The sequence below is a fragment of the Bos indicus x Bos taurus genome, chromosome 28 (genome assembly GCF_003369695.1).
Source record: "Bos indicus x Bos taurus breed Angus x Brahman F1 hybrid chromosome 28, Bos_hybrid_MaternalHap_v2.0, whole genome shotgun sequence".
Lineage (NCBI taxonomy): Eukaryota > Metazoa > Chordata > Mammalia > Artiodactyla > Bovidae > Bos > Bos indicus x Bos taurus.
Window position 1 is genome coordinate 28484118 of NC_040103.1, and position 19217 is coordinate 28503334.

A 19217-nucleotide genomic window follows, 5' to 3' on the forward strand; every position below is an offset into this window, starting at 1 on the left:
ATAAGAGTCTAGGCTGGAGAATTGCATTTGTGTAGCCTCAGAAGCCTGAACTTGCTGCTGGTGTGGGTCCCAGGTGCCAGTGGAGAGGGTGCTGGGGAGAGACCTTGGTGCTGATATCAGTAAGTGCAAATATGCAAATACTTTTGGGATAAAAACCTGTGAAATCTGCAGAAGTCTGTGACAGTTGTGCTGGCCATTGGTTTGTTTAGTGGGGAAACGTGCTGGAGTCTTCTACAGAGCATGTGTCTGGCAAGCTGGTCACTCCCACTGCATGGCTTATATTTGTATCCTTGCAATCCTTTCTTATTCCTAGCCATCTCTACAATGTTTCAGTTTTGCTGGTTTCTGGCAAGGATGAAACTGAAGCAAGTCCTTTGTGTGATTGGGAAGATGCAGTTAAGTGGAGCTGTTTTTCCTTCCTTTTTATGTGGATATTCTCAAATTATTTGTTCTACTGTCTTCAGGAAGTTTCTTACATTAACTCCAGAGCTCTCCCAGATCTAGTTTTGTTTGTAGATAGTTGACTGCTGATCTTTGTGGAAGGATGGAGGCTGGGGTCTCCTTTTCCATCATCTTTGTGACATCATCAAGTGGGACCCTCATTCCAGTGAATTCACTTCTGGGTGTCCATTTATCTTTAAAGAAATTTCTGAGATTTCACACCAGGTTATATCCCTATTTTCAAAGATTTTATTACTACCACCATGTCCACTGCATGGACTTCACCATTTAGGGAATATAATGGTTTTGTCAGAATCTTCTTGAAAATATTTCTAGAACTATTATAGGAATTTATAGGTCATTTATAATTAGTGTGAATTCATTGAATCTGAGGATTCAGATTTTTTTTTGACCTTAAATTTGTTGAGAAAGGAAACTTTGTTTTTTGAAAGGAAGGGTGAAAAGAGAGATATTCCTTTCATGGCTTAGCAAAAAGCTGGCTTCGTAGATCTGAATTAGCTCAATGAAAGAAAGGCTAATGCTACCTGTGGAATGGAACCTCCCTCTTTCTAACAAGACCACTTTGTCAACCAGGATGCTCCTGTTATCACACAGCTCCTGGATGTTCTCTGCCTCTCATCCCAATTATTATAGAGAGTCGGGGTGGGTGGAGGGAGGGAGGCAGCCATCTTTCCTTAGAGCCCTCTCCCTGATGTGCTTCAGCTGTGTCTGATCCAACTAAGAACTTTCTTCTGCTAAACAGCATGTGGATGGGGACTGGGTAATTTTGCTGCTTTTCTGCCTGTGAGTTTCCCCACTAGACCTAATCTTAAATTATGTTCAGCTACACAGTACTAGCAATATGTGTGTTAGTGTTCCCTTTGCACAACAAAGGGAAAAAAGTAATTTTTTTTGGACGAAGAAATACATTTTCCCTTGACATTTCACCAAAGACCAATATTTTCCTCTCAATTTGTCTTGGTACAGATCTAAGGGCTTCCATCTGCGGAAAGAACCCAGGGAAGAAAGAAGCCCTATGTACCAACTAATGTTCCACTGCTGGAAAGCGCATGGAGCCAAGCACAAAACAGAAAGATGAGCTGGGTTAGTTTATAAAAGGCCAGGGAAGAGTTCCTGATAAATTCAGCACAAACTTTAAGACAAGTGAGTCTGGCAATGGACCCAATTGGGGTTTTTAAATCAGACCCAGTCCAACTCTGGCAGGTTTCTAGACCCAGTTCAGAAAAGAAATGTGCAAAATCTGGACGCTCATAAAGCAAAACTGCAGAGCCAGGATCCAAGAGGGCCTCACCCACCACCTACAGAAGCAGTGAGCTCAAAGGGCTCAGTAGCTGACAGTCATTACTGTCATCTGTGGCAATTTTCTTTACATTTTCTCTTTTTCTCAGTCTCTTATTTTCTTGAGATCAAGAATTGGAAAGGGAACTTCAGAGACCTGGATTCTCAGCCTCAGGAAAGCAGCTGCTCAGAAACTGTCCCGGAAAGAGACTGCATATATTGCATCGCATCTGGAGACAGACGCTTCTTTATGATATATAGTACCACTCCAAGCCTCCTGTCTGACCCTCTCTTTCTTTTTGAATCTCTCCTCCTCATAAACACCTATAAGTATTAAACGTATCCCACTTTTGCCCCTTCATTCATGGTTGCCTATTTATCTCTTTCTATCCAACATGAAATAGTTTTATGAAAATGAATAGATAGTGCTGCCATTATAACACAAAAGGGGCTTCTCTGGTGGCTCAGAAGGTAAAGAATCTGCCTGCAATGCAGGAGACCCAGGTTTGGTACCTGGGTTGGGAAGATACCCTGGAGAAGGCAATGGGTACCCACTCCAGTATTCTTGCGTGGAGAATTCCATGGATAGAGGAGCCTGGAGGGCTACAGTTCATGGGGTTGCAAAGACTCTGATACGACTGAATGCCTAACACTTTCAGTTTTGGTAATATAAACAAGAATCACTATATTATTTCATATACTGAAATGAATCCACTTTTAAACAGCGTTACTGATGGTGCATAGGCCAATCAGTTCAGTCGCTCAGTCCTGTCTGACTCTTTGCGACCCCATGAATTGCAGCACACCAGGCCTCCCTGTCCATCACCAACTCCCAGAGTTCACTCAGACTCACGTCCATCGAGTCAGTGATGCGATCCAGCCATCTCATCCTCTGTTGTCCCCTTCTTCTCCTGCCCACAATCCCTCCCAGCATCAGAGTCTTTTCCAATGAGTCAACTCTACCCATGAGGTGGCCAAAGTACTGGAGTTTCAGCTTTAGCATGTTTCCTTCCAAAGAAATCCCAGGGCTGATCTCCTTCAGAATGGACTGGTTGGATCTCCTTGCAGTCCAAGGGAGTCAAGAGTCTTCTCCAACACCACAGTTCAAAAGCATCAATTCTTCGGCGCTCAGCTTTCTTCACAGTCCAACTCTCACATCCATACATGACCACTGGAAAAACCATAGCTTTGACTAGACGGACCTTTGTTGGCAAAGTAATGTCTCAGCTTTTGAATATGCTATCAGGTTGGTCATAACTTTCCTTCCAAGGAGTAAGCGTCTTTTAATTTCATGGCTGGGGTCACCATCTGCAGTGATTTTGGAGCCCCAAAAAAAAAGCCTGACACTGTTTCCACTGTTTCCCCATCTACTTCCCATGAAGTGATGGGACCGGATGCCATGATCTTCGTTTTCTGAATGTTGAGCTTTAAGCCAACTTCTTCACTCTCCACTTTCACTTTCATCAAGAGGCTTTTTTTTAGTTCCTCTTCACTTTCAGGCTTCAGCAATACGTGAACCGTGAACTTCCAGACATTCAAGCTGGTTTTAGAAAAGGCAGAGGAACCAGAGATCAAATTGCCAACATCTGCTAGATCATGGAAAAAGCAAGAGAGTTCCAGAAAAACATCTATTTCTGCTTTATTGACTATGCCAAAGCCTTTGAGTGTGTGGATCACAATAAACTGTGGAAAATTCTGAAAGAGATGGGAATACCAGACCACCTGACCTGCCTCTTGAGAAACCTGTATGCAGGTCAGGAAGCAACAGTTAGAACTGGACATGGAACAACAGACTGGTTCCAAATATGAAAAGGAGTACGTCAAGGCTGTATATTGTCACCCTGCTTATTTAACTTATATGCAGAGTACATCATGAGAAACGCTGGGCTGGAATCAAGATTGCTGGGAGAAATATCAATAACCTCAGATATGCACCCTGCCATAAGACAACACCCTTATGGCAGAAAGTGAAGACGAACTCAAAAGCCTCTTGATGAAAGTGAAAGTGGAGAGGCCAATCAGATTAGCCCAAAGGAAAACACTATTTACAGTCTGCCTAAACTACCAAGATATAATTTACTCTGATTTCAGATAAAGATCTTTACTACTTCTGCTGTTTTTCTAGGAATTAAAAATAAATTTCTTGAAGTTTTAGGAATAAGTAGAAGACAATATATGGTTTATGCTGCTATTATGCAGTAGGTGAACCCAAACAGATTTCTTTTTAAAATTTAGGCAACTTAAGTTTTGTTCTGAAGGTTGTGATAGAACCCTCTATTTTGGAAAATAGATTTTCCTTTATTCAAACAGCCATACTTCTATATACAGAGTATGATATCTTTTAATTTTTATTCTTATTTAGGTACATCCTATATCATATACACAAAGGATGTATATAAATATCTATAGATATATACCCTAAAATGAATGTGACATATAATATCACATATGTGTATCTGTATATATACATATCTCCTGATCAATTCCAATATAGATGCTTTATAAAATATGTTTCTCCCTGGTTACAATTAAATGTAAACATATAAAAGATACACCTTCTGGTTACAATTCATTTTCTTTTCGAATTAGCAGAGATAATTGCTTTAAAATTGTAAATTGTAGGTTTCATTTGATTCTTAGCAAATTTATACTTACTTCTGTTAAAACTCTCATTTTTGCATATCAAACTTCTTGTCAGTGAAGTCAAGAAGTCTTCTAGCATTAAGATTTTTTTTATTCAACTCCTTTTTTATGACTTAGAATTTTCATCTAAAAAAAATCTTATTTAAAAGCATATAGCCTTTCTGATTGGATAGGGAAAGGGATGAGGAAACTCTGAACCTTGCATACCTTCCCTCCTCACCAAGAAATCCATAAATGGACTCTGCAGACCTCCTAATGTTTTTGTGGACTGTGATTTTTAAGTAGAGAGTAGTATATATTTAAACTTTAAAATTAGCTGTTGTTTATTTGAAATTAAAATTCAATTTGTATTCTGTATACTTACTTGCTAAATTTGGCAACCCTCTTACAAACTATTATCTTAGTGAAAAGAGCTCTCAGTTCCATAATAGAGAGGATTTTCCCAAGCAGTATTCGTAAATACGTTGAACACATGACAACTTCTCTAATTTCAGTTCTCCAACTAACACAATGAGTATAATAATTAAGGCCCTAACTACCTCACTTCAGTTATTCTAAGAAAGAATTAGGCTTTAGGGAATTCCCCGGCAGTCCAGTGATTAATTAGGACTTTGCGCTCCCACTGCCAAGGATTTAGGTTCTATCCTCGGCTGGGAAACTAACACCCCACAAGCTGCATCACATAGCCAAAAAAAAAGTAATACACTCTAGCCAAAAGGTTCAATATGCAGTTTTCACTGATGTTAGTTTTTAAAAATTCTATTAAAAAGTGCTAACTACTAACTGCATATCAAGGGTCATTTATAAAATGCTTATTAAACATTCAAAGCTCTGTTTTCTTCAAGTTGTATTGTAGTTTGAATGGAAATAATTTAATATTTTAAATAGAAAAAAAAAGAAGACAGGTGACTCCATCTGTGAGAATAATGGTGTTAGGATAAAACTGCTTTGAATATTTTTACCTCTGGTTGGTGAAACAAGTTGAATTATGCACTATTTTGCAACAAGTCCCAACATATGATTTATTATTGTTATTCAAAGTATATGAAACAATTTCTTCTCATTACCATCAAACAGTTATATATTACTTTACATTAAGACTATAGTTGAAAAGAAACTATTGAAGGAAATATTAACAGTGACTTCTTCTCTGGAGAAAATAATTATGGTTTAACTTAACTGCTTTATAAGGCGAGACTTTGCATCATTGTTTTTCTTAATGTGAGGCATTTAATACTCTCTTTATCTTAAAGATTCATATTTCCTTAGCTTACCAGCAACTCTGTGACAAATGACACAGAAAGACTGTAGCTAATTATATAATTGTCTAGGAGCTTCACGGATTTAATGTATCTAATTTGGTCCTAAATAACAGATTAGATATCCAACGTATTTGACCCATGGAGGAATTTCAGGTACATAAATACATTTAACTGTACTCTAATTCTCTACATTTTTTCACTAAAAGAATCTTACATCTTTTCTTTTTTTATTTCTGTACACTAAAGTGCCAGTAAAATAAACTTTGGAATTCTATAGTCCCAGTCAACCTAGACATGTGAAAGACAAGCTTTCAATATAAAACTTAATTAATTTTAAGAGATGTTTTAAAAAAGGAAAAATTTTAGAATCATTAGAGAAGATTAATAAATTATGCCTATCATCCCAAACATCCTTAACTGTTATTTATTAGCAATAATTAGAGTAGCTATACTTTTTTCCAGGGCTTCCCAGGTGGCGCTAATGGCCCTAATAGCTATCCTTTTTCCCACGGAGTCTAAAAGAAAAAGTAAAACGGCTAAAAGAAGAAAAAGGGAGAAAGGAAAAAAAGCATAGCGAATTCTGCTGCTGCTACTAAGTCCCCTCAGTTGTGACCGACTCTGTGCGACCCCATAGACGGCAGCCCACCAGGCTCCCCCGTCCCTGGGATTCTCCAGGCAAGAACACTGGGGTGGGTTGAATTCTAGTGCCCACTAATATCTGTGTTTTCCTTGAAAGGGATGGTGGTGGCGAGGGCACATAGGACCTTGTAGGCCACTGTAAAGACTTTGGCTTTTACTTTGAGATTAAAATCTGAGAGAGACTGGAAGCCTCTGGGGAATTTAAAGCAGAGGAATGATGTGATTTTATGGTGGGATTCTGGATTATTTCAAAGTAGGTATGACAGGATTTGCTGACATCAGAAATGAAAATATTCAGACTATTTTAAAAAATACACACACAACTCAAAACACAAACACACACACTCTTCTTTTCCCAAAATGGAATCATGAAGTATGTATGTTCTGACTCATCAGTATATTGTGAGCAGTTTTCTATGCTAATAAATCTCTGCATTACATATACAAAGTGCTGTACTGAATTTCATTGCATAGATTTATTGTAATTTGTTCAGCCATCTGTTTGATATTTGAATTCTTCCCAATTTATTTTCTGACAGTATCATTACACATGTGTCATTTTATTAACCTAAACTTGCAGAAATGTAACTGCTGGGCCAGAGGGTAAGCACTTATGAAAATGTCTGAGAAACACTGCCAAGATTCTAAAAAGGCATGTTAATATTTTATATTTTCACTAACACTATCTAGTCAATTAAATTTAAGTGTTATTCCAATAGTTAACTCTGATGCACAAATAGCTTTGGGTACACCATGGATTTGTCTGTCAATGAGAGCAGGAACAACTAATTGCCCCTTCATAAGAGGTAATCAACATTAATCTTTATCCCAGTTTCTTGGATTTCTTTAGACTTTTGAGAGTCATCTTAGTTTAGGAAAGACTTCATTCACCTCATGTAGTTTGGAAGATTAAGCCCAAGTCTAAGCTAGTTTAACTGTAGCATAGATTGGGTGGTAAAGCTGCCCGGTATGCAAGGTACAGCTTCGATGCCTACAGTTTGTACATCTCCTAGACAAACCCATAACCTTTCATTTACAAGTCTATAATCAGCCACAGGACCCCAAGAACATGGGGTAGGAGGAAGGGAGTTACGACGCTCTTTTTAGCAGCACTAATTGGAAAACCCTGGTTTCTACTTTAACAGATTCTGACCACAAGGAAAAAAAAAACACTTAGAAATTTAATGTATATTCTTAAAACTTAAAATTCATATTGCTTTTATGTGAAAATCCTAAAATAATGAAAGAAACTACAAGAGATGTTACTATGAGCTTACCACCCTTACACATAGACACTCTGCAATGGCTACAGAGAGAGTTCTTTATTCTTTATTGTGTCTCAGTGTGATTTATGTCATGTCAAGTGGCAAGGTTTTCTAAATAATATGAAACACTACCTGTCAAAAACCTGAGATTAAAAACTTCATAAGACTGTGAAATGTTTCTGAATTTGTTCAGCAAGGCTTTAGCTGTTCAGACACTTCCGTCTAACTATTGCTCTTCTTCCATTTACATCTTTTCTTGAAAATACATTTCAGCCCTGATTCTATATATCTATCTATCTAGATTATCTATCTACATAACTCTTTAAATAAAATTTCACACCTGAAGAAAAGAAATAGCAACTGTTCCTACTTCAAGGTATATAACCCGTTTTTACACTGTATCTCTGCCTCAGTTGCTAGATGACCTTCAGAGGGCTGCCAGAAACAGTCTTGCATTTAAATAGATCTTCCTTAACACTGTTACTTGACAGTTGTGCTACAGGAAGAGTATTAAATGCCAGAGATGTCAAAAACCTTTGATTCCCCAAGAGTTTCTGGGAAGTAGATTCTAGGGCATGCCAGTGCTTTACCTTTTTATTAAGGTCACATCCTTCTCCAGAAATATATTTTCTTCAAATGCATGCTGCTATTTTTATGGCCAAATTACACACACCTGGGTGATAGATTCCCCACCCCACCTTCTTAGATCTAAAAAATATAATCATCTGCTTGACATTTATTTCATTCTATGTGGTTTCATTCCACTCCTTGTGCTCAATAGCCAAAGTGACAATTTACGCCAAGATACAACTTAATGCATATGTGCTTATAATTAGCTGCTTTAATAAAGAGATTTGATATTTGATACTTAATTTATGCTCATTCTGAAGGATCCTCTGTACATGTGACTTAGTTTGGTGTCACATAAAAAGCTATTTTTTCGGTTTAGTGTCCAAATAGAAAAAAATTTGCTATTCTAATTAATTTTCTAGCTTTCACTGTGTAGAGAGATTAACTATTATTTTAAACCAGTTTTAAATACTAGGCAGGAGGCTAAGGGTACTTGGAGCAATATAAAATTTTAGTATGTATACTAAAGTAACTATTCAGAAAAATTCTTAGATACTTAGCCAACAAATATACACGGAGTACTTGTTATGAGCCAGATACTGGGCTGGATACCTTCTCCAAAAGCGATAGTGATTAGGCAAATCAGTCCATGACAACCACTATTTCTTGCCCTGGTTTCATTTTTGCACCCTCAAATTCTTCAGCAAAACAAATGAGCATTTTCCAAAGCTGTTCCAGAAACAGGTAAGCAACACATGATGAAGCCTAAGCATAACCAAACACTATTAAGTTGTGGGTTTTAGGGAAAAGTCAGATATACAGAAAGGACAGATACACTTGATTTCAGTCCAGCTTCTAAGAGGCAAAAATATGAAAAAGTGGGGCTCATAGGCCATAGTAAATATTTTACACAACATAAATTGCTGAGGGCTGAATTCTACAGAGCCACGCCAACCATCAACAGAACAAAAACAAGACACAGCAGAGGTGGAGGAAGACAGAACAGAAGGTAGGTGAAGTACAAGAGGGGAAGTTTCTATAATCTGTTCTTGGGAAATGAAGGGAAGACTCTGGCAGGAGGGTAAACTGAGGTCTATTTGACACTGTAATCAAAGGTATAGAGATGGATAGGTGGTTTTGTCTCCTTTCTACCTAGAAGAGACCCGGAGAAGTCACATCCCAAATATTCTTTCACTGAAATATTTTTGGAATGATTACTATTAGTAGGATGCTGTGTTAGGTACTTTGGGGATACAAAGCCACACAGCAGAGTTCCTAATTTCAAGATATTATTCAGTGATACCATAACCACTGTCTAAACTTGCATTAATTAGAGAGTTTTTCAAATTAACAAATACCTCTGGAGCTGTTACAAGGAATCATAATTCATTCACAATTCAATGTAAAAAAATTTTTTTAATTCTGATTTTTAAAACAACTAGAATCTTAGCTGAGATATAGGAGAAAATTCTGATGTGAAGAGTGAAGGGAGAAGAAGAAACAATGTGACAGGTTAGGGTACTTTCTAGAAGGCAGAGAATTTAGCTATATTGGAGTTTTACTTTTCTTGCTCCAGGAATTTTCTCCCATTGATAAATGAGATCTAAAGCGGAAGGAAGCCTTCCCTTGTTAGGCCTTTGCTCCCAAGGTCCTAAGGAGCAGAGATGGAAAAACAAGGGCAGACCTCTTTCTTTTCTCTCTTTCAGAGCTCCTATATATGAATCTCATATATCATAAAAAGCGGCTCCATGGGAAAAGAGGCAGTAAGCTTTACAGGCCAACACAAGCCGTTCAAGAGAGAACAAAGTCTATGCAAACAATAATTTGAGTGGCGGCACCAGCTCATAGAGCATACAGAAAATACTCCTGATCACCTCACTCAATATTCTTTTTAGAAAACAGGCCCATTTGACTATCTGTACTGAAAGGGCAGAGCTCTCTAGGAATCCTGCGATCTCAATCAGATTTCCGTAAGATTTTAAGATAATATTAGAATTTTTAGAATAGAATTTTCAAAACATGAAAATGGATCAATTTAAATAAAACACAAATATGAAAAGGCTAATAACTGATTTCCTCATGGGTATAAAATTATAAAATCTTTCTCAAGACACAGTCAAAACACATTTAGATCTTATCTTTATTGTAAGTCACAATTTACTACTTTAGTCTCTGTTCTCCCCTTGGCTTTATGAACCCTCAGAACAAATCTCAAGCATTGTTCTCAAGGGATAAACTTTGCTTTTGCAAATGAAAAAATTTAATCTAGTAAAGTCACAAGGAGACTTGAGAGAGCTAAATACAAACACCACTTATTTTTTGCTAATGTGAACTAAAATTGTTTTGTGGTTGTTGATACAAAGATGTAAATGCTTCAACTTTCTGTAACAGGGTCTACTGAAATGACATAATATTTTCAAGTACATCTGGTTCAAAATGAACTTAACATCATAAATATTTGATATACTTAAATGCATTATTTTATTGTTTTGACAGAAGCTGTACTATTATAAAATCAATGAATTAACCATAAGAAGGGCTATGCTAGAGAAAGAAGTTACTGGTAAACAACACAGTGAGACACTTTTCGCCTAACAGCATGCTAATGAGTATTTCTGAAGTTCTAAGCACTTTTTATAGGGTAAAACAACACTGAATAAGATCAACCATTTTCTTCTTTGTTTTACCCTTCATAAGGACAATTAGGCAACAACAGAAAATCCTGAGACATAAAAATTACATGTGCTCGTACCCAGTTGCTAAGTCATGTCCAACTCTTTTGCTCACCAGGTACATCGGATTTTCCAGGCAAGAATACTGGAATGGGTTACCATTTCCTTCTCCAGGGGATCTTCCTGATTCAGGGATTGAACCCATGTCACCTGCACTGGCAGGCAGATTCTTTACCACTGAGCCACCTGAGAAGCATCAGTCAGTTCAGTTCAGTCGTCAGTCGTGTGTGACTCTTTGTGACCCTACATCACGCCAGGCTTGTCTGTCCATCACCAACCCCTGGAGCTTGCTCAAACTCATGTCCATCAAGTCAGTGATGCCATCCAACCATCTCATCCTCTGTCGTCCCCTTCTCTTCCCGCCTTCAGTCTTTCCCAGCATCAGGGTCATTCCCAATGAGTCAGTTCTTCACATTAGGTGGCCAAAGTATTAGAGTTTCAGTTTCAGCATCAGTCCTTCCAATGAATATTCAGGACTGAGTTCCTTTAGGATTTGACTGGTTGGATCTCCTTGCAGTCCAAGGGACTCTCAAAAGTCTTCTCCAACACCACAGTTCTAAAACATCAATTATTTGGGGCTCAGCTTTCTTTATAGTTCAACTCTCACATCCATACATGACCACTGGAAAAACCATAGCTTTGACCAGACAGACCTTTGTTGGCCAAGTAATATCTCTGCTCTTTAATATGCTGTCTAGGTTGGTCATAGCTTTTTTTCCAAGGAACAAACGTCTTTTAATCTCATGGCTACAGTCACCATTTGCTGTGATTTTGGAGCTCAAGAAAATAAAGTCTGTCACTATTTCCATTGTTTTACCATCTATTTGCCATGAAGTGATGGGATCAGATGCCATGAACTTAATTTTTTGAACGCTGAGTTTTAAGCCAACTTTTTCACTCTCCTCTTTCACTTTCATCAAGAGGCTTTTTAGTTCCTTTTCACTTTCTGCCATAAGGGTGGTGTCATCTGCATATCTGAGGTTATTGATATTTCTCCCAGCAATCTTGATTCCAGCTTGCACTTCATCCAGCCTGGCATTTCGCGTTATGTACTCTTCTATTAAGTTAAAATAAGCAGGGTGACAATATACAGCCTTTCCCAATGTGGAACCAGTCCGTTGTTCCATGTCCAGTTCTAACTGTTACTTCTTGACCTGTATACAGATTTCTCAGCAGGCAAGTAAGGTGGTCTGGTATTCCCATCTCCTGAAGAATTTTCCAGTTTGTTGTGATCTACACAAAGGCTTTGGCATAATCAATAAAGCAGAAGTAGATATTTTTCTGGAACTCTCTTGCTTTTTCTATGATCCAACAGATGTTGGCAATTTGATCTCTGGTTCCTCTGCCTTTTCTAAACCCAGGTTGAACATCTTGAAGTTCACGATTCATGTACTGTTGAAGCCTGGCTTGAAGAACTTTGAGCATTGCTTTGCTGGCCTGTGAGATAAGTGTAGTCATGTGGTAGTTTGAACATTCTTTGGCATTGCCCTTCTTTGGGACTGGAATGAAAACACCTTTCCCAGTCCTGTGGCCACTGCTGAGTTTTCCAAAATTGCTGGCATACTGAGGGCAGCACTTTCACAGCATCATCTTTTAGGATTTGAAATAGCTCAATTGGAATTCCATCACTTCCACTAACTTTGTTCACAGTGATGCTTCCTAAGGCCCACTTGACTATGGATTCCAGGATGTCTGGCTGTAGGTGAGTGATCACACCATCATGGTTATCTGGGTCATGAAGATCTTTTTTGTATAGTTCTTCCATGTATTCTTGCCACCTCTTCTTAATATCTTTAGCTTTTGTTAAGTCCATACCATTTCTGTCTTTTATTGTGTCCATCTTTGCATGAAATGTTCCCTGGTATCTTGAATTTTCTTGAAGAGATCTCTAGTCTTTCCCATTCTACTGTTTTCCTCTATTTCTTTGCACTGATCACTGAGGAAGGCTTTCTTTATCTCTCCTTGCTATTCTTTGGAACACTGCATTCAAATGAGTATATCTTTCCTTTCCTCCTTTGCCTTTAGCTTCTCTTCTTTTCATAGCTATTTGTAAGGCCTCCTCAGACAACCATTTTGTCTTTTTCCATTTCTTTTTCTTGGGGATGGTCTTGATCACTGCCTCCTGTATAATGTCACAAATCTCTGCCCATAGTTCTTTAGGTACTCTGTCTTTCAGATCTAATTGTAAGGGATTTGATTTAGGTCATACCTGAATGGTCTAGTGGTTTTCCCTATTTTCTTCAAATTACACCTGAATTTGGCAATAAGAAGTTCATGATCTGAGCCACAGTCAGCTCCCCATTTTGTTTTTGCTGATTGAGAAGCACAGAAAATAGTTAAACCAAATTTTCTCTATAACTTCTCTAACTATAATATGGCAATAAAATAGATTTGTTAATAGATTTCAGTATGTTGCTGTGCCCATATTTTCCAACAGATCACTCAACTTGAAAAACTTATTTTGAGATATAACTTCTATAACATTTTCATTAGCCAGAATGGCACTGATCAATATTACTACCTCCAAGTCACATACACTTTGTGATCAGTTCTTGACTTCAATATAGCAAGAGAAATAAAATATTATAAGCTTTCACTTGAATGATGCTGTAATTTCCCAAAAGGTTTGTATATTTGTGAGAAAGATGCATCACAATGGGGATAACTGTTAGTAAGTCAAATTCTCCTATAGTGAAAACCCACTTAATTAAATTTCTCCACTAATTCCTCCAAATCTAAAGAAGGAATCAAAAGCAGAACATATTGACTTATGCCTGATTTTCATTATGTCTCCTCTTAGGTACTGAACACACTGTACCAGTTCTTGCTTTTGATTTTTCTGATGGCTTTTCAAAGATTAATAGTGCATAGTAAGATTGCTTACAAATAATCCACTTTTGATCATTTTATGATTGCCTCCACAAGCTATCTAAAACATGGGTCTAAATAGCCCACAGCATCAATAACTTTATTTAGAAAATATATGAACACATATAAATATTTCAACCTGTCAATGGCCAAGATCCAGATTCTAAGTTATGTTATGATAATGTAGTGAATCTTAGTATTAGCTATGAATGATCCAAATCAATAAATAATATATAGCATTCTAGATAAATCTAGATGACTTTTCTTTATATCAAGTTATAAGTCTCTGACTTCAATTACAGGATTTAAGACCACCAGCTAATGTAGGTGGTGAGTCCAGAGTACTCAGCCATTAATAAACCATGCTTTGGCATTCTCATTCAATTTCAGTTAACCTAGTTTAAGGATCAAAGCCTCTTTGGAAATTATTTAATAATAATAATAATTATTAGTCTTTATCGTGCCTGGAATGAATCTAAATTTATTTTATCAGTGAGCAGTTATTTAGTAAATACTTAGTATTCCACTTAATACAGATGCTATGGCTCATGTTTGACAATTGTTCAAGTTAATCCATCAAACCTCATCAGACAGATAAAGTATGAAACAATAAAATCTATGAATTAGGGTAAGAGGGGGATACAAATAATTTAATTCTGAATTATAAGAAAGCTTATAATTATATTTCTCATATAATTATATTTCTTCATTTAGAAGTAGGTTAGCTTAAAAACATATTTTCCTCACTCCACTGGTACTGGATGTGGACTGAGGACATCAACAGCTGAAAGAATTGTTCTCAACTCAGGATATAAACAGTAGAGTCTTCTGTTTTACAAACTTCATTTCAGAGAAGACTGAAAAAAAAACAATCCTTGCTTTGTTACTTTGCCACAATGCTTTATATATAGTAGATAAGTTTGTAATTAATATCACTACAAATCTATAACAAATAATCATTACAAACCTATGCTCACTGTCAAGCAGTTACATTCTAGGTAGGAAGATGGACAATAAAGAAGATATATCAATTATCCACTTCTGGGTATTTATCTGGAGAACACAAAAATACTAATTTTAAAAGATAAGGGTATCCCTATGTTCAATGCAGCATTATTTACAATGGCCAAGCCACAGAAACAACCTACGTGTCCACTGATGGATGAATGGATAAAGAAGATGTGGTATACACACATGCATGCGCGCACACACACACACACACACACAAAATGGAACATAACTCAGTCATAAAGGAAGGTAAAATCTTGCCACTTGTGACAACCTTGGACCTTGAGGGTATTATGCTAAGTGAAGTAATTCAGATAGAGTAAGACAAATACCAAATTATTTCATTCACATGTGGAATCTAAAAAAAAAACAAACAACATAAAGCAAAATGAAATTCAGAGAGAACATACTAGAGGTTACCAGAGGGGAAAGGGGTTGAAGGGTAGGTGAAATAGGTAAAGCGGGTTAATTATACATGGTGACGGATGATAACTAGACTTGTAATAGTGATCACTTTGTAGTGTATATAAGATTTTGAATTATAATGCTGAACACCTGAAACTCATATAATTTTTTAGGAAAGAAAATAAATCAATTATATAGAATGTGAAATTAAAAGACACTTGCTCCTTAGAAGAAAAGCTATGACCAACCTAAACAGCATATTAAAAAGCAGAGATGTTACTTTGCCAACAAAGGTCTGTCTAGTCAAAGCTATGGTTTTTCCAGTAGTCATGTATGGATGTGACAGTTGGACTATAAAGAAAGCTGAGCATCCAAGAATTGATGCTTTTGAACTGTGTTGTTGGAGAAGACTCTTGAGAGTGCCTTGGACTGCAAAGAGACTCCCCTGGACTGCAAGGAGATCCAACCAGTCAGTCCTAAAGGAAATCAGTCCTGAATATTCATTGGAAGGACTGATGCTGAAGCTGAAACTCCAATATTCTGGCACCTGATGAGAAGAACTGACTCACTGGAAAAGACCTTGATGCTGGGAAAGACTGAAGGCACGAGAAGGGGACAACAGAAGATGAGATGGTTGGATGGCATCACTGACTCAATGGACATGAGTTTGAGTAAGCTCTGGGAGTTGGTGATGGACAGAGAAGCCTGGCGTGCTGCAGTCCATGGGGTCACAAAGAGTTGGACACGACTGAGTGACTGAACAAAACTAAACTGATATAGAATGTGAAATCATGACAAATGCCAAGGAGAAAAAAGAGAGCAAAAGAGGGATTTAGGAGATGTGTATGTGTAAGTGTGTGTGTATGACAGGATAAAAGGTATTTAAAATTTTAGGCTGGCCAGAGAAGGCACCCATTATCCAAAGTACATACAGAGAAGAGTGAGAAATTTATGTCACTGCTTATTATAAGCACAAGATATTGCTGCCAAATTGGTTATTATTCTGGGTGTGAATCAAAAAAATTCTTGTTTAGCTAAAAAATGAAACTTCTAAAATTGATAGCAAATTCTTGAACACCACTGATTCTATTAATTTTGAAAAAAAAAAAAAACCCAGATAATTAGAAATACAACAGTCTTGTATTATATGGGTTATGCTGTTCACATTGCTCTAGCTGGTTTTCCATTAGAAATCTGAAGAATGGTCCATGTTGTTCATTAGAGTAACAGATGAATAAATACGCTAACGTATTCTCCAAGGCCCAAGCTACTCCTTAGCAAAGCTTTTGGTGTTTAAAGGATTGCATTTCCTTTTGCCTGACGACCTTGCAAGAAGTGTATTTAGATGTAACGATTCCTTGTTATTCACAAAAAGGTGGATTCACTGAATGCCTCACTTATCGTTCTAGCAGCAATTAGGACGTGGGAAATAACTGATCTCAATGTCATTTCTGTGGCATATTTCCCTCCATGATGTGTTAAATAAAGTAAACAATGCAGTGCAAAACATACAGATTTTAAGAATGCCTGAACTGCCCATTATCTACAGGAGAGTTTATGACCAGTCTTTCCACAGTTCAGTTTTAGAGAAAGAAGAGGCACTATGGTAGCTTATCACTGCTGAAAATGTGACCACAGCAGTAAAGCCAAGTGACAGAAGCCCATGTGCTGGAGTGGCCTGGGTTCAAGCCCTAAATCATTTTCTTACTGTGGGACTTGAGGCAAGTTTTTTTTTTTAAATATAAATTTATTTATTTTAATTGGAGGCTAATTACTTTACAATATTGTATGGGTTTTGCCATACATTGACATGAATCCACCAAAGGTGTACACGTGTTCCCCATCCTGAACCCCCCTCCCACCTCCCTCCCTGTACCATCCCTCTGGGTCATCCCAGTGCACCAGCCCCAAGCACCCTGGATTATGAATCAAATCTGGACTGGCGATTTGTTTCACATATGATAATATAGATGTTTCAATGCCATTCTCCCAAATCATCCCACCCTCACCCTCTCCCACAGAGTCTAAAAGACTGTTCTATACATCTATGTCTCTTTTGCTGTCTCGCATACAGGGTTATCGTTACCATCTTTCTAAATTCCATATATATATGTTAGTATACTGTACTGGTGTTTTTCTTTCTGGCTTACTTCACTCTGTATAATAGGCTCCAGTTTCATCCACCTCATTAGAACTGATTCAAATGTATTCTTTTTAATGGCTGAATAATACTCCATTGTGTATATGTACCACAGCTTTCTTATCCATTCACCTGCTGATGGACATCTAGGTTGCTTCCATGTCCTGGCTATTATAAACAGTGCTGCGATGAACACTGGGGTACATGTGTCTCTTTCAATTCTGGTTTCCTCAGTGTGTATGCCCAGCAGTGGGATTGCTGGGTCGTATGGCAGTTCTATTTCCAGTTTTTTAAGCAATCTCCACACAGTTCTCCATAGTGGCTGTACTAGTTTGCATTCCCACCAACAGTGTAAGAGGGTTCGCTTTTCTCCACACCCTCTCCAGCATTTATTGCAAGTTTTTAATTGTTTTGTATGCCTCAATTTCCTCATCTGTAAAATGAAGATAGTAAACTACAAACATTACATGGTTGATATAAGGAAAATGCAGGTGCAATTGAAGTCCTCAAAGAAAAGTATTTGGTGAAACAGCTGAAATTTTTCCAAATTTGATGAAAACTATAAACCCACAGACCCCAAAACTCAAAGAATCCCAAGACAAGCAACACAAGAACACTATACAGAGGTACATAATGAAACGAAAACCAAACAGCCCTGCTAAAAACTACATCAGCGGTTCTCAACCAGGGATTATTCCTCCCCATTCCTACTCCTCTGGGGACATTTGACAAAGACATTTTTGTTTGCAACAACTGGGTGGGGGAGTGTGCATGACTGGCATCTAATGCGCAGAGGCCAGGAACGCTGCTAAACATCCTATAATGGAAAGGACAGCCCTCACAAAAATCAGTTACCCTGCCTAAAACATCAACAGTGCTAAGGCTGAGAAATACGGGGCTTCCCTGGTGGCTCAGATGGTAAAGAGTCTGCCTGCAATGAGGCAAGAGAAATACTAAAAGCATGTAATAATCAAAATGCTTAAAACTAGTGAAAAGAGAAAATCTTAAAAATCATATCCTTATCATATTTTCTCATCCTGAAAAATACAGAAAGTATATGAGATTGTAATATTAAGCATTTTTTGTAAATCACACACCAAGGTTAAGCCAGGAGCTGAGTACGAAGAAGTAAAGGTGTCCAGACCTGTAGAGCTACTTGGAGGGGTTCCCAGTACTCACAAGTCAATGTGACTTTTTAAAAAATATCTGAATTTAGGGAGCTACACAATGTGCAGTTTCTATCTTCAGCAGAAACTGAAGATTCTGCTCTGTGGTCTTCCTGACACTTAATCATAGGTAAGAAGTGGTGGGGTCAGGATTTGAACTGAAGTCTGTTTTGAAAATGCATCAAAATAATATTAATAATACAAAATATAAGATCATAAATGTGTTTTCAGTTTACTATTTTGGGTCTTCATAACAAGTTAATATATATCTGTGCTGCTAGAGCACTGGTCCACTACAAACTTTTTTTTTTAACTTTACAATATTGTATTGGTTTTGTCATATATCAACATGAATCTGCCACAGGTATACACGTGTCAATTACTTTGGTACTCAGGGACAGCTATGGTAAAGCATATCAGTCTATATTTCTTCATTTTTTCTGTCAATTGGAGGAAAGAAGAGTCACAGCTATGGCAAGAACTGTGTATCACTTACTGAAAATTGTTTATAGTTTAAAAAAATTTTTTATGGAGTACAGTTGATATACAATGTTGTGTTAGTTTCTGCTATACAGCAAAGTAAATCAGTTACACATATATTCACTCTTTTCTAGATATTTTTCCCATATAGGTCATTATGGAGTATTGAGAAGAGTTCCCTGTGCTATACAGTAGGTCCTTATTACTTATCTATTTTATATACAGTTGGAGGAGGAAATGGCAAACCACCCCAGTATCCTTGCCTGGAGAATTCCATAGACAGAGGAGCCAGGTGGGCT

The 19217-nt window shown here is 37.4% G+C and overlaps 1 protein-coding gene across 4 annotated transcripts in view; it reads right to left on the reverse strand.

The window, feature by feature from the left end:
• Window positions 1-19217, reverse strand: part of MICU1 (mitochondrial calcium uptake 1) — a 216188-nt gene that overhangs the window by 105835 nt on the left and 91136 nt on the right. The gene's annotated exons all lie outside the window — the stretch shown is intronic.